The sequence below is a fragment of the Arvicanthis niloticus genome, chromosome 3 (genome assembly GCF_011762505.2).
Source record: "Arvicanthis niloticus isolate mArvNil1 chromosome 3, mArvNil1.pat.X, whole genome shotgun sequence".
Lineage (NCBI taxonomy): Eukaryota > Metazoa > Chordata > Mammalia > Rodentia > Muridae > Arvicanthis > Arvicanthis niloticus.
In genome coordinates this window covers 92,677,530-92,687,368 of record NC_047660.1, presented here as the reverse complement: position 1 = coordinate 92,687,368, position 9,839 = coordinate 92,677,530, and the positions used below count along the sequence as shown (strand labels likewise).

The 9,839-nt window shown below is 46.5% G+C and overlaps 1 pseudogene; it reads right to left on the bottom strand.

Annotated features, from left to right (window-relative positions):
- Positions 1-458: 458 nt before the first annotated feature.
- LOC117705789 (protrudin-like) lies at positions 459-1,929 on the bottom strand (annotated as a pseudogene).
- Positions 1,930-9,839: the final 7,910 nt, after the last annotated feature.

Here is a 9,839-nt window from a genome sequence, read left to right as displayed (position 1 = left end):
CTAGAGAAATGTGGCAGTGGGAGAAAGGTGGGGTGCCCTAGACTCAGAGCAGGAAGTAGGAGTGATGTGAGGGTCCTGTAGCCACCCCAGCAGGACTTGAGGACACCAGAGGATCATGGGAGCTAAGATTCTGTAGGCAGAGCTTCCCCATACTGCCATCCACTTGACACTGGAGGACTTGACCAGCACCCTCATGTTGGGGCCCCTGGGAACTCTAATCCTATCTCTAAAAACCAACATATCCTGAGGCTATTCAAAGGGCAGAGCCAGGCCAAGGTGCTAAGTCCCCTTGCCAGCTCTCTGGGGCTGACAGACTGCCCAGTACCCAACAGAGAAGAACCTCTTTATCCAACCTCAGATCTCTTGAATCCTAAGGCCTAGCCAGCCTGACCTCTATCACCAGAGCCCAGATGAGAGCAGGTGGTGCTCAATTCTGCCCTCTGGTGGACACTCCCTGGCCAGCCCTGAGTTAACAGGGTACAGGGTAGAGCAGGACCATCAGCCGGGACCCCAGGGGCTCCTCTCCACCTGGGCCTAAGAGCATCACCAGCCCAGCTGGAGGCAGCAGGGGAAGGGCAGGAAGGACCTAGCTGTCAGGCTACATTTGCCCAGCACAGGCCTCAGAGGACCAGAGTTGGGACAGTAGAGTCTACTGCTGGCCCCAGGACAGATGGATCCTGGTTTCTCTTCTCATTTGCTCAAGGTCTGATTACAGGAGGCACACACAAACACAGTCTCTCTCTGGGCTTCAGGAGCTGTGGCCCCCATGGAGGACTTGGGCACCTTGAAGGAGCAGCACCGGGAGCAGAAGCTGTTCCCACAGTTGCTGCAGCTCCGCCTCTTCTTCAGCACTGAGAAGGTGGCAGCACAGCCTGCACAGTTCCCAAAGTTATTGGTTGGGTAATGCTTGTGGAGCCGCTTGGTAAGCCGTGACACCTTGCTGCGAAGCACCTCATTCTAGCTGAGGAACCCGTTTCCTGCAGGGTCAGCTCATCCTCTGCTGGGCACGGGGTGCCCTCATCATCATCCTCAATTGCATCTTTGAACTCATCTGGCTCAGCCTCCTCAGCTTCCTCCACACTGCCTGGCGTGAGGTCCTCTGTTGGTGTAGGGGCAGGTGTGCTGTCCTGCACAACACACACACACACACACACACACACACACACACACACCCGGCATCCTGCATGGCTGAGCTCTCACAGTATTCTTCCTGCCTGGGGTTCAGACAAGCCCTGTACTCAGACACCACTCGGAAGAATTCCCCATTTCCCAGAAAGAGTGTGCTGTTTAAAAGGGCAAGGACCCAGCAGAGGGGCAGCAGGTAGAGTACGCAAACCATGCCCAGAAGAGCGCCATAGAACTGTGAGGCTACCACGGGGTTCTCCCAGTGAAGTACGTGGTACGCCGACTCGCAAGTATAGCACAGGCGGGCCAAGAAGGCTTCCAGCTGGATCAAGAAGCTCTTCACCTCAGCAACAGCCTCGAGGCGGGAAAGACGAACTCTCTGCGGGTCTTACTGCCTTATGCTGTGGTATTTCCTCCGCATCAGCTCAGACTCAGGCAGCTGTGCCCGGCACACCTCCTGAAGGTAGCCCAGTAGTGCAGGCACCGACATTATCAGGGCACCCACGGAGCACCTCGTTCAAAGTGAGGAACAAGATGTTGAGGCCCAGGCAAGTTAGCAAGGAACACAAAGGCATCTGCCACCTTAGCACTATCGAACATTGTCACCGGCATCCTTCAGGGGTTCCAGGTAGATCGCCAGCCTCTTGTAGGACAGAACCAGATTGACGAGATCAAAGGCTGTTGACTTGGTAGGGCCAGGTGAACACTCAGAACCTCAGGCGTCCCGCTGGGGCTCGCCTCTGGTCCACTCAGGTCCCGATCAGAAGTCTGCATTCAGGACGCTGTCCCAGGAAAGGGAGGGGGAGGGACGGCCAAGGGGACAGAAGGCCACCAAGCCCTGGAGCAGTCCCTCGGGGCCACCCCACCCCACGCAGCGCCACCTCCCCCTTCTATTTCTTCTTAATCATTAGAATACATTTACAATTGCTATCCAGCAAAAGTTCCAGTCAGTCGTTTAGAATAAAAGAGATTATCATATTAATTCACCACAACCAAAGATTTCCTCAGTCACAGATTCTTAATCTAATTTACAGATGAGACATGACTTGCCGTCTTTGGAGTAGGCCTCCTGTCCATATACAAAGCAGTTACTAGCTCCTACAATAATCATGCTATGTAGCACTGAGAAGCATATCTTACCAGGCAGGTGGCAATTTGCAGGGTCCACAGATAGACAGAATCACAAATAGGGAAAATAACTGCTGACTTTGCTCCTCCAGTGGCTTGCATAGAACTTTCTACCACTGTGAAATCGTGCCAGCTCAGTTGAAATATCACTTCTAAATTTCCTGTGTATCAAGTGTATGGTGTGCTCAAAATACACTTACAATCTAACTCTTGTATGCAACCGAGTGCAATGACCATAACCTATAAGGTTTTACCAGAGCCTGCCTTAAGTAGGGAACCTTCTCAGACTGGTGGTATTGGGACTTTTGTTTCATAACCTTAGTCTCCTTGGAAGAGTGTAATCCACCCATGCAGGGTTGCTCCTTTCAATTTTAATATTCTTTATGTTTCCTGGGATTCAACTCAAGTCATTAGGTTGACAGAAAGTCAGAGTACATGTCTGGAGTCTGGAAGATCATTTTCAGGATTTGGTTCTTCTACCAGAAGGATCCCAAGATTAAACTCAAGTCATCATGTTTGGTGAGTAGCACATTTACCCACTGTTCCACTTTACCAGTCCCTCGAACAGTTATTAAATGACTTAAAACACAGTATGGTTCCATAGAGCTCTTCCCTCCCTGCTTAGTCTTGGTTATCTCTTACCCACACACTGCTCCCATCCCTGTTTAAATGTTTCTACTTGCAGGCTCCTCCCCATCCCCTTTCACCACACATTTGTTCTCCCCTCCCACTTCCCTTGAAGCCTGTCTCCTTTTCCCTTCAATAGTCCCATTCCTGCTTTCTGGCCTTTACAGGCCCTTCAAATTAAACACACTTGTCTGGAAATTCATAGCTATGACCCACATGCAAGACAGAAGAAGCACATAATCATTCTGTCCATTCACGGTATTCCTTTTTCTTCCCAGATCTTCATTGGTTCTGCTGCTCATGGTCCCTGGACATGAGCTGAGGTTCTAACACCTCCGGATCTCTGCAGCTGGTTAGACATTTGAAACAGTGTTTCTTTTTCTTTTTCCTGCTTTTGCACTATTGCTTGTTTTGTTTTTTTCACACAGATTCTCATTTAACTCAAAGCAGGGCTCTCAGACTCTGTCTCTGCCTCCCTGATTTTCTCTCTGTCCCTCTCTGTCTCCCCCACTGTGTGTGTGTGTGTGTGTGTGTGTGTGTGTGTGTGTGTGTGTGTGTGTGTGTCTGTATTTCTCTCCTCTCCATCCTTCTACGTGCATAAAGACACAGTTCAGCAGTTTAGGCACATGACTTGCTTCTAAATTCCAGTGTAGCCTCAAGGTGTTAGTCTCGATAAGACCCTATTTTAAAAAAAGTTGACATCCTCCTAAGGGCAATGATTTGGGGACGAGAACACAGAGATCTGACGACTACGCATTCCAAACTTCCAATGTACTAACTCCTCTTTAAAGCAACTTTCAAGATAAGGAGAAACATGATGTGTAGTTTTAAAATGATGTGTGCTACAATATCCCAGAGTCGCTCCACATGCCAGCCTCTTGCCTGACATTCTCATGTTCTTCTAATGGATAGTGTATCCAAAGCTAGCAACGGCACATTTTTAAGAACATGGGACTTGCCAGATAAGTCTGTACCAAGGAGTTTGGCATTTCTTTGCTGGGTGTATCACCATAGTAGTGCTCTATATCATGTTCAACATTGTGGCTGAGGGTTTCGAGTGTGTGTGTGTGTGTGTGTGTGTGTGTGTGTGTGTGTGTGTGTGTTTCCAGCTCATGGTGAACCTCAGCTCATTTCTAGGAACCATGTCTACATAGTTCAGGCTGATGATTTACTTGCCATTACTCTATCCTCAGCCCCCTTGGTTCAACGTATGGGCCATCATACTCTTCCTAGGATTGTTTGCTTTTGATGGCTGAGGGATCACCTGGGCTGACTCAGGACTCAGATGGGTCCAGCTAGACCTATGAACAGCTTGTTATCTTCACCAGCATCCTCAAAGCTGTACTGAGTTCTGAAGAGGCTCCTAGGGAAATTCTCATCACTATGTGTGTGATTTCCTTTGAACACCCACACAAAGAGCGTGTAGTCCCAGACTCGTCCCCAGATGCTTTGTCCATTTCAGAGAACTCATTCTGCTGGCTCTTTATCAGTCAATTCTAAATTCTCAGCACTTTTATTTCCTATCTTCCTTATTGTGAACCTCAGAATGGGAAGAGCCTTTCCCGGTAGTGTTTGAGAATTGAACCTTAAATTCCCCACAGATAAAAATGTTTCTAATAAAGCAGTGAGCTATTGGAAGGAGGGGGTGTTAAAGAGCTTTGTTGCCACAAATGACAAGGAGGAGAAAAAAATCCCCTGGTCAGAGCCAGAGGTTCTCACACTTTACATCACAACCTCTACCAGGGCGAGATCAAGCCTGCTATGAAACTTTATATTTCTGAATTCTTGACCTCTCCCTCGCCAGTCATCTTTCCTCAAATTCAATTGCAGGTTTGGACCATCACTCTTACTGCCGGTGTTTGCTCCTGGTGTCCGAGGGCTAACCTGTGGTGTGCCAGTCCTTCGGTATCTCCAGCCTGACCTGTCACTGGTTGATCCCACTTTTGCTAACATCGTGATGACTGGAATATATTCTGCTTAAGCTTTGAGGGAAATCTCCATCATAATCTATGTGGCATATCTTTGATGTGATAGGGCACACACAAGCTCCCACAACCCTGGCATATTTTACCGGCCCTGGGGATCTTCCTTTTGTCCTTGTGGACTTCAGGTGACTGACTTTTGATCTGCATTATCCTGATCTAATTTCCTAGCTGCCTTTCTCATCTTATTGATCAGAGAAATTAAGGAGGGGAAGGGCCACTGCTGGGCTGTGTGTGGAAAGTAATTTTTCACCTTCCCGCATGAAGTAATGACATGATTCCTATGTGGCAGAGCGAATTCTCGCTTTTTGGTAGAAGATGCTGAAGACTTTCTGGGTCTCAGGGAAGGCCTATGGAAAAATATGTTAAACTGTGGGAAAGCTAGCTAGGTGTGGCTTTCTGGTGATGACCCTAACACCCCCTTCATTGGACATTGTCTTGTATCCTCGAAAGCCTTAGCATCTGCTGTAATGCCACCAGTGTTGTGGTGACACAGACTATTCTGGGGGATTTGTTTGTTGCCCATAAGGGTACCCATAAATATGTAGGCAAGACTGAACAATCTGCTTCAGAGAGAGAATAGAGAGCATAGCAAGACCAGAGAGAAGCAGAGGGGATCCTGCCTTTGGTGTCAGAGTAAAATAGCAAGAAACAAATAGTACTGTGGTTGGCACAGAAAGTCCTGAGCAAGACATGGGGAACTTCCTGCAGTAAATGGTCTAGAGCTGAGCCTTCCAGTAGCGGGGCTCTGGAGCTGTGAGCTCCTGGGAAGAAATCAGCCTTATAGACTCCAGCTTGAGGCATGCTGCCCTGTTCTTTCAGGGCTTCTTTAGGTTTTCTGCATTCCTTTTCCACAGGCTTTTCCTTGGAGCTTGCCATGGTCTCTCCTGGTCTCCCTTGTATTTTTCTACCCTACCTAAAAGGACTAACCCAGAGGAAATTATCTGCACTGCCTCTCGTCACTGAGCAGGATAAGGAGATGAACAAGGTGGATAAACTGTCTTTTCACTCACAGATGATGACCTATGAGAGGAATGAACTGCATGTAATCCTGGATCTTTATAGCAACAATGATTTGAGGAACAAGTAATCATTACGCCCAGTTCTGTTTTCTGTCTTGACTCTATAATGTCATCCCCAGTACTTGTTGGATGACAGGAGGTTGTTGCTCAATGGTGTCCACATCCCCAGACCAATTTTTATCAATTCATCTGAGAGACAGAACTGATGCCTGGTTAGCAGGGATGGAACATTACCACTGTTGTGACAGCTGCAGGAACAAAATGGCATTCCATTCTTTCTTCCCTGTTGGCTGTGGCACACCTCACTACCACTTAGCACTTATCCCATTCTACTTGCATTACTGTTAGTTGTGAACAAGTCCCTTTTCATCCACCCTTAATTTGTTCATTCAGCTGACAATCATGGAATGTCCCTAAAGTGTCAACAGGCAGGAAGAGATACTGATGAAGGGACTATCCAATAAAGAAGAGGCAGCTGATTGGTGGTGTGGTGACATTCCTCTTATTCAACAACATGGATGTAGTGGCAGAAGGATCAGGAGTCTGAGTCCTGCATGGGCAACGTGAGACTCTCTCAACCACCATAGTAATATGAATATAATAAAGAAGGGCCTGATTGACAGTGGTGAGAGAGTTGGCAGAGCCATCTATGAACATGTCCAGATTTGTTACTGTATCCTAAACTATGGGCTCCAAAAGAGATACCACTAGAGGAGCTGAAAGCTGGTCCTTTCTAACAGCCCAGGCTATGTTTTCTAGAACAGACAGCCCCCTCAACCCACCACTGCCAAAGCCAGGGAGACATCTGGGCCTGGATAATAAAAGCCCAAGTTATAAGGCAAGGAAAGCTCTACTACCTTAAATGCAAGCAGTTACAAGCATCTTTTATTCTTACTGGAGGAGACTTCATGGGGTTTTTGCTCATAGGAGACTTGCTGATAAGACTGACGACTGTGCAAAAGCAGGCACATTCTCCAAGTGGGCCTGGCCAGAGGGTCTAAGCCAAAGTCTGGCTGTATCAAGCCCTTTTACTGCCACATGCATAGTCTAGGGATGCATATGCTCTGTGCTGAAGAAAGATGGGCCTCATTGTCTGGGACGGCCTACATGTCTGTGAAACTGAAGTGGACTGAGAATAGATGAGTTCCCATCATTCCTCAGAGATGTAAATTAATGAATGAATATTTCAACTCAGGACACCACCACTATTCAGTTTCAATATTACATTTGAAACATTTCAGGAAGGTACAGTGAATTTGGAAAGAACTGCATTGGTGGGTTCTAAATTGTTTGTGTGTGTCTGCATGTCTTTTTATTTCTCATAGTTAGATTCAGGACCTTGGTCATATGAGATCAGAGCTCTACCATGGGCCAGATTTAATCCCTCTTCTTATCCACAATGTTGAATTCACCATGACTCAATTTTGCTATTTTTTTTTTCAGGCAAGAGACTGCTAATAGTTTATACCTCATATGGTGGCTCTGAGGACTAAAACACAATTTTAAAACTGTTCAGACTGTGATCCTATTGGTGTGCATGCTGAGATCTGAGTTCCTTTGCTTCTTTCTGGTGATGAAGAGCAGAACAGTATTGGGTGGAAGTTATTCCAGTGAGGAAGAATCCTCCTTCCCAAATACATTAGGCTCAGACCGCCAGGATACAGCTCATAATCCCTAAAACCAGAGCAAAGAAACGGCGTTGGTACTCACTGCCTAAGCCACTTGAGGCCTCTGGTCACACTGCTTGTCATCATAGTAAGCTTCTACATAAAGTTTCCCAAAAGGTTCCTAAACTTGCACATCTGGCCCGTCAGGAGAGAGAATAGCAGTTCCAAGTGTGTTCGCTTATGCTCCCTGGAGAAGGCGACTTGGAATAAGCCTCTCATTTTCTGACTCCGTGCCAGTGTACTTACTCCCAGGGAAAAGGGAAGGAATGAGACCCAGATATGCTCACAGTAAGAGGAAGTAGGTAAGCTGGCAGGGGAGCTGAGAGTAGATCTGAGGGATGAGAAAGAATAGGAGCCTTCCCAACTGCCCAATGCATCTTTCTCATAAAAGATGTGTAATTAGAATTTTCCTATTTCATTGAGAAAACAATGCCCCCCAAACAACACCACCACTAGCACTGCTTAGATGCTTATATCAAGGACTAGATCCCTCCTGCATTCTGAACAGGGACAAATCAGTGATTTGAAGAAAGATGCCCAACACAGGTGCATGTATCTAAATGCTTAGTCTTCAGGGGGTGGGACAATTAGAGTAGGATTATGTGCTGTGGCTTGTTGGAGAAGACACATCCTCCTTGAAAACTAGAGATTTGTTTGCTCTTTAAGTGTAACCGTACTGTGTAACAATAGAATATATGGAGATATTTTATGTTTGATCACATTTGTTTTGTAGCACGGGATCTGCTCCTTTTTAGAGAAGACTCCCTGGTTTGCTGAGTAGAATGTATATTCTTTGGTACCTGGAAAAAATGTTCTGCAGTTATCTGTTAGGTCCGCTTGATGTGTGATGTCAATTAATTCTGATGTTTCTCTCTTTATCTTTAGTTCAGATGACTTGTGTTCTGGAGAAGATAAAATACTGAAAAAAAAAACCGTCATTATTATTCAGTTCGTATTTATCTGTAGTAACCAAAAAGCAGGAAAACAAACAGAACATGGGAGTGGTATGGGATAGCAGGATACAGGTGATAGGTGATATGAACAGGAAAATGGGAGAAACAGGGAGGTTTAATTTGAGAGGGGAGTGGAGGACAATACATAAGGAGATGGAAGTTGTAGGAATAAGTAACACCAAAGTGTTGAAATAGCCTTACGGAGTCGTGTTATTTTACACTTACAGAAAGAGCCATAGGATAAATAGAAAAAAAAAAAAAATCCCAACACAAGGCATGGGAAACCTCTTTTAGGTCAGGAGATTTCAAGAGTCTTTCAAAGCATTATAGACTATTAATGTTTGTGGGGCCAGGGATCTGTGGAGCTGAGGGGCAGAGGCCTGGAGCAAGTGTTGGTTGAGGCAGGTACAATCCCTGGAAATCTCATCCTCAGCTTGGCAAGAATAGGATCGCTCCTCCCATGCCTATGTGTCCCAGTGCAAGTAGACCCATGCCCCCACCTTTGCCCACCATAGGAGGTCATATAGCTAAATAGCCAGGGTAAACTTCCCTTTACCTTATAAGGTTATGTCCAGCAGCACCTGGAATTCCTCCTTATGCTAATGAGGCATCATCAACACACTGGCCCCAGCCAATGATATACACTCAACCTGAAAGCTTTTACTCACCCTCCAAAGGTTTAAATAGTCTCTGATCCCTCCTCCCCCCTCCCCCCCCCCCCCCCCCCCCCCCCCCCCCGCCTAAATGAGCTGTCTCACTGAAGCTGCCTCCCTAGAGTCTGTTTTCAACACTCTTACTGTAGCCTGTGGTCTCTTTTGTTCTTGCTTCCCATCTCAAGATCCACTGATTATGATCAATTGTAGGCTGATCAGGACACTAATGGGTAGGTAGTCAGAGCCTGAATAGCAGATGTTGTCTTTGGCTGCCTCCCAGGATCTGAAGGTATGTCCCCATTGCTGAAGATACTACAGATTTTAACATGAGACTTAAAGAATTCAAGCAAGTTCTGACACAAGAGCCTCTACTCTGAGTAGTTTTCACACTACCAGAGGGTGACATGCAAGCTGTAAAGAGAGGAAAGCAGTCAATACTTCTACCTAGCTATAAAGCCAGTGAACCACAACATGGCAAGGTCTCTCCAAAGGTGCAAAAGTGGTACTTATATCTTGGTGGTAACCAACAACTGTCTAATTGGACCCAAGGTCTACTCAACTGTAGGAAATGCCAACTGGCAATGTAGTCAACGGTTTGTGGGTAGTCAGGACATGGATCTCGGGGAACGTGCTACTACTGCTTTCCTAAACCAGCACAAATCCTAACTGTATTCTGAATACT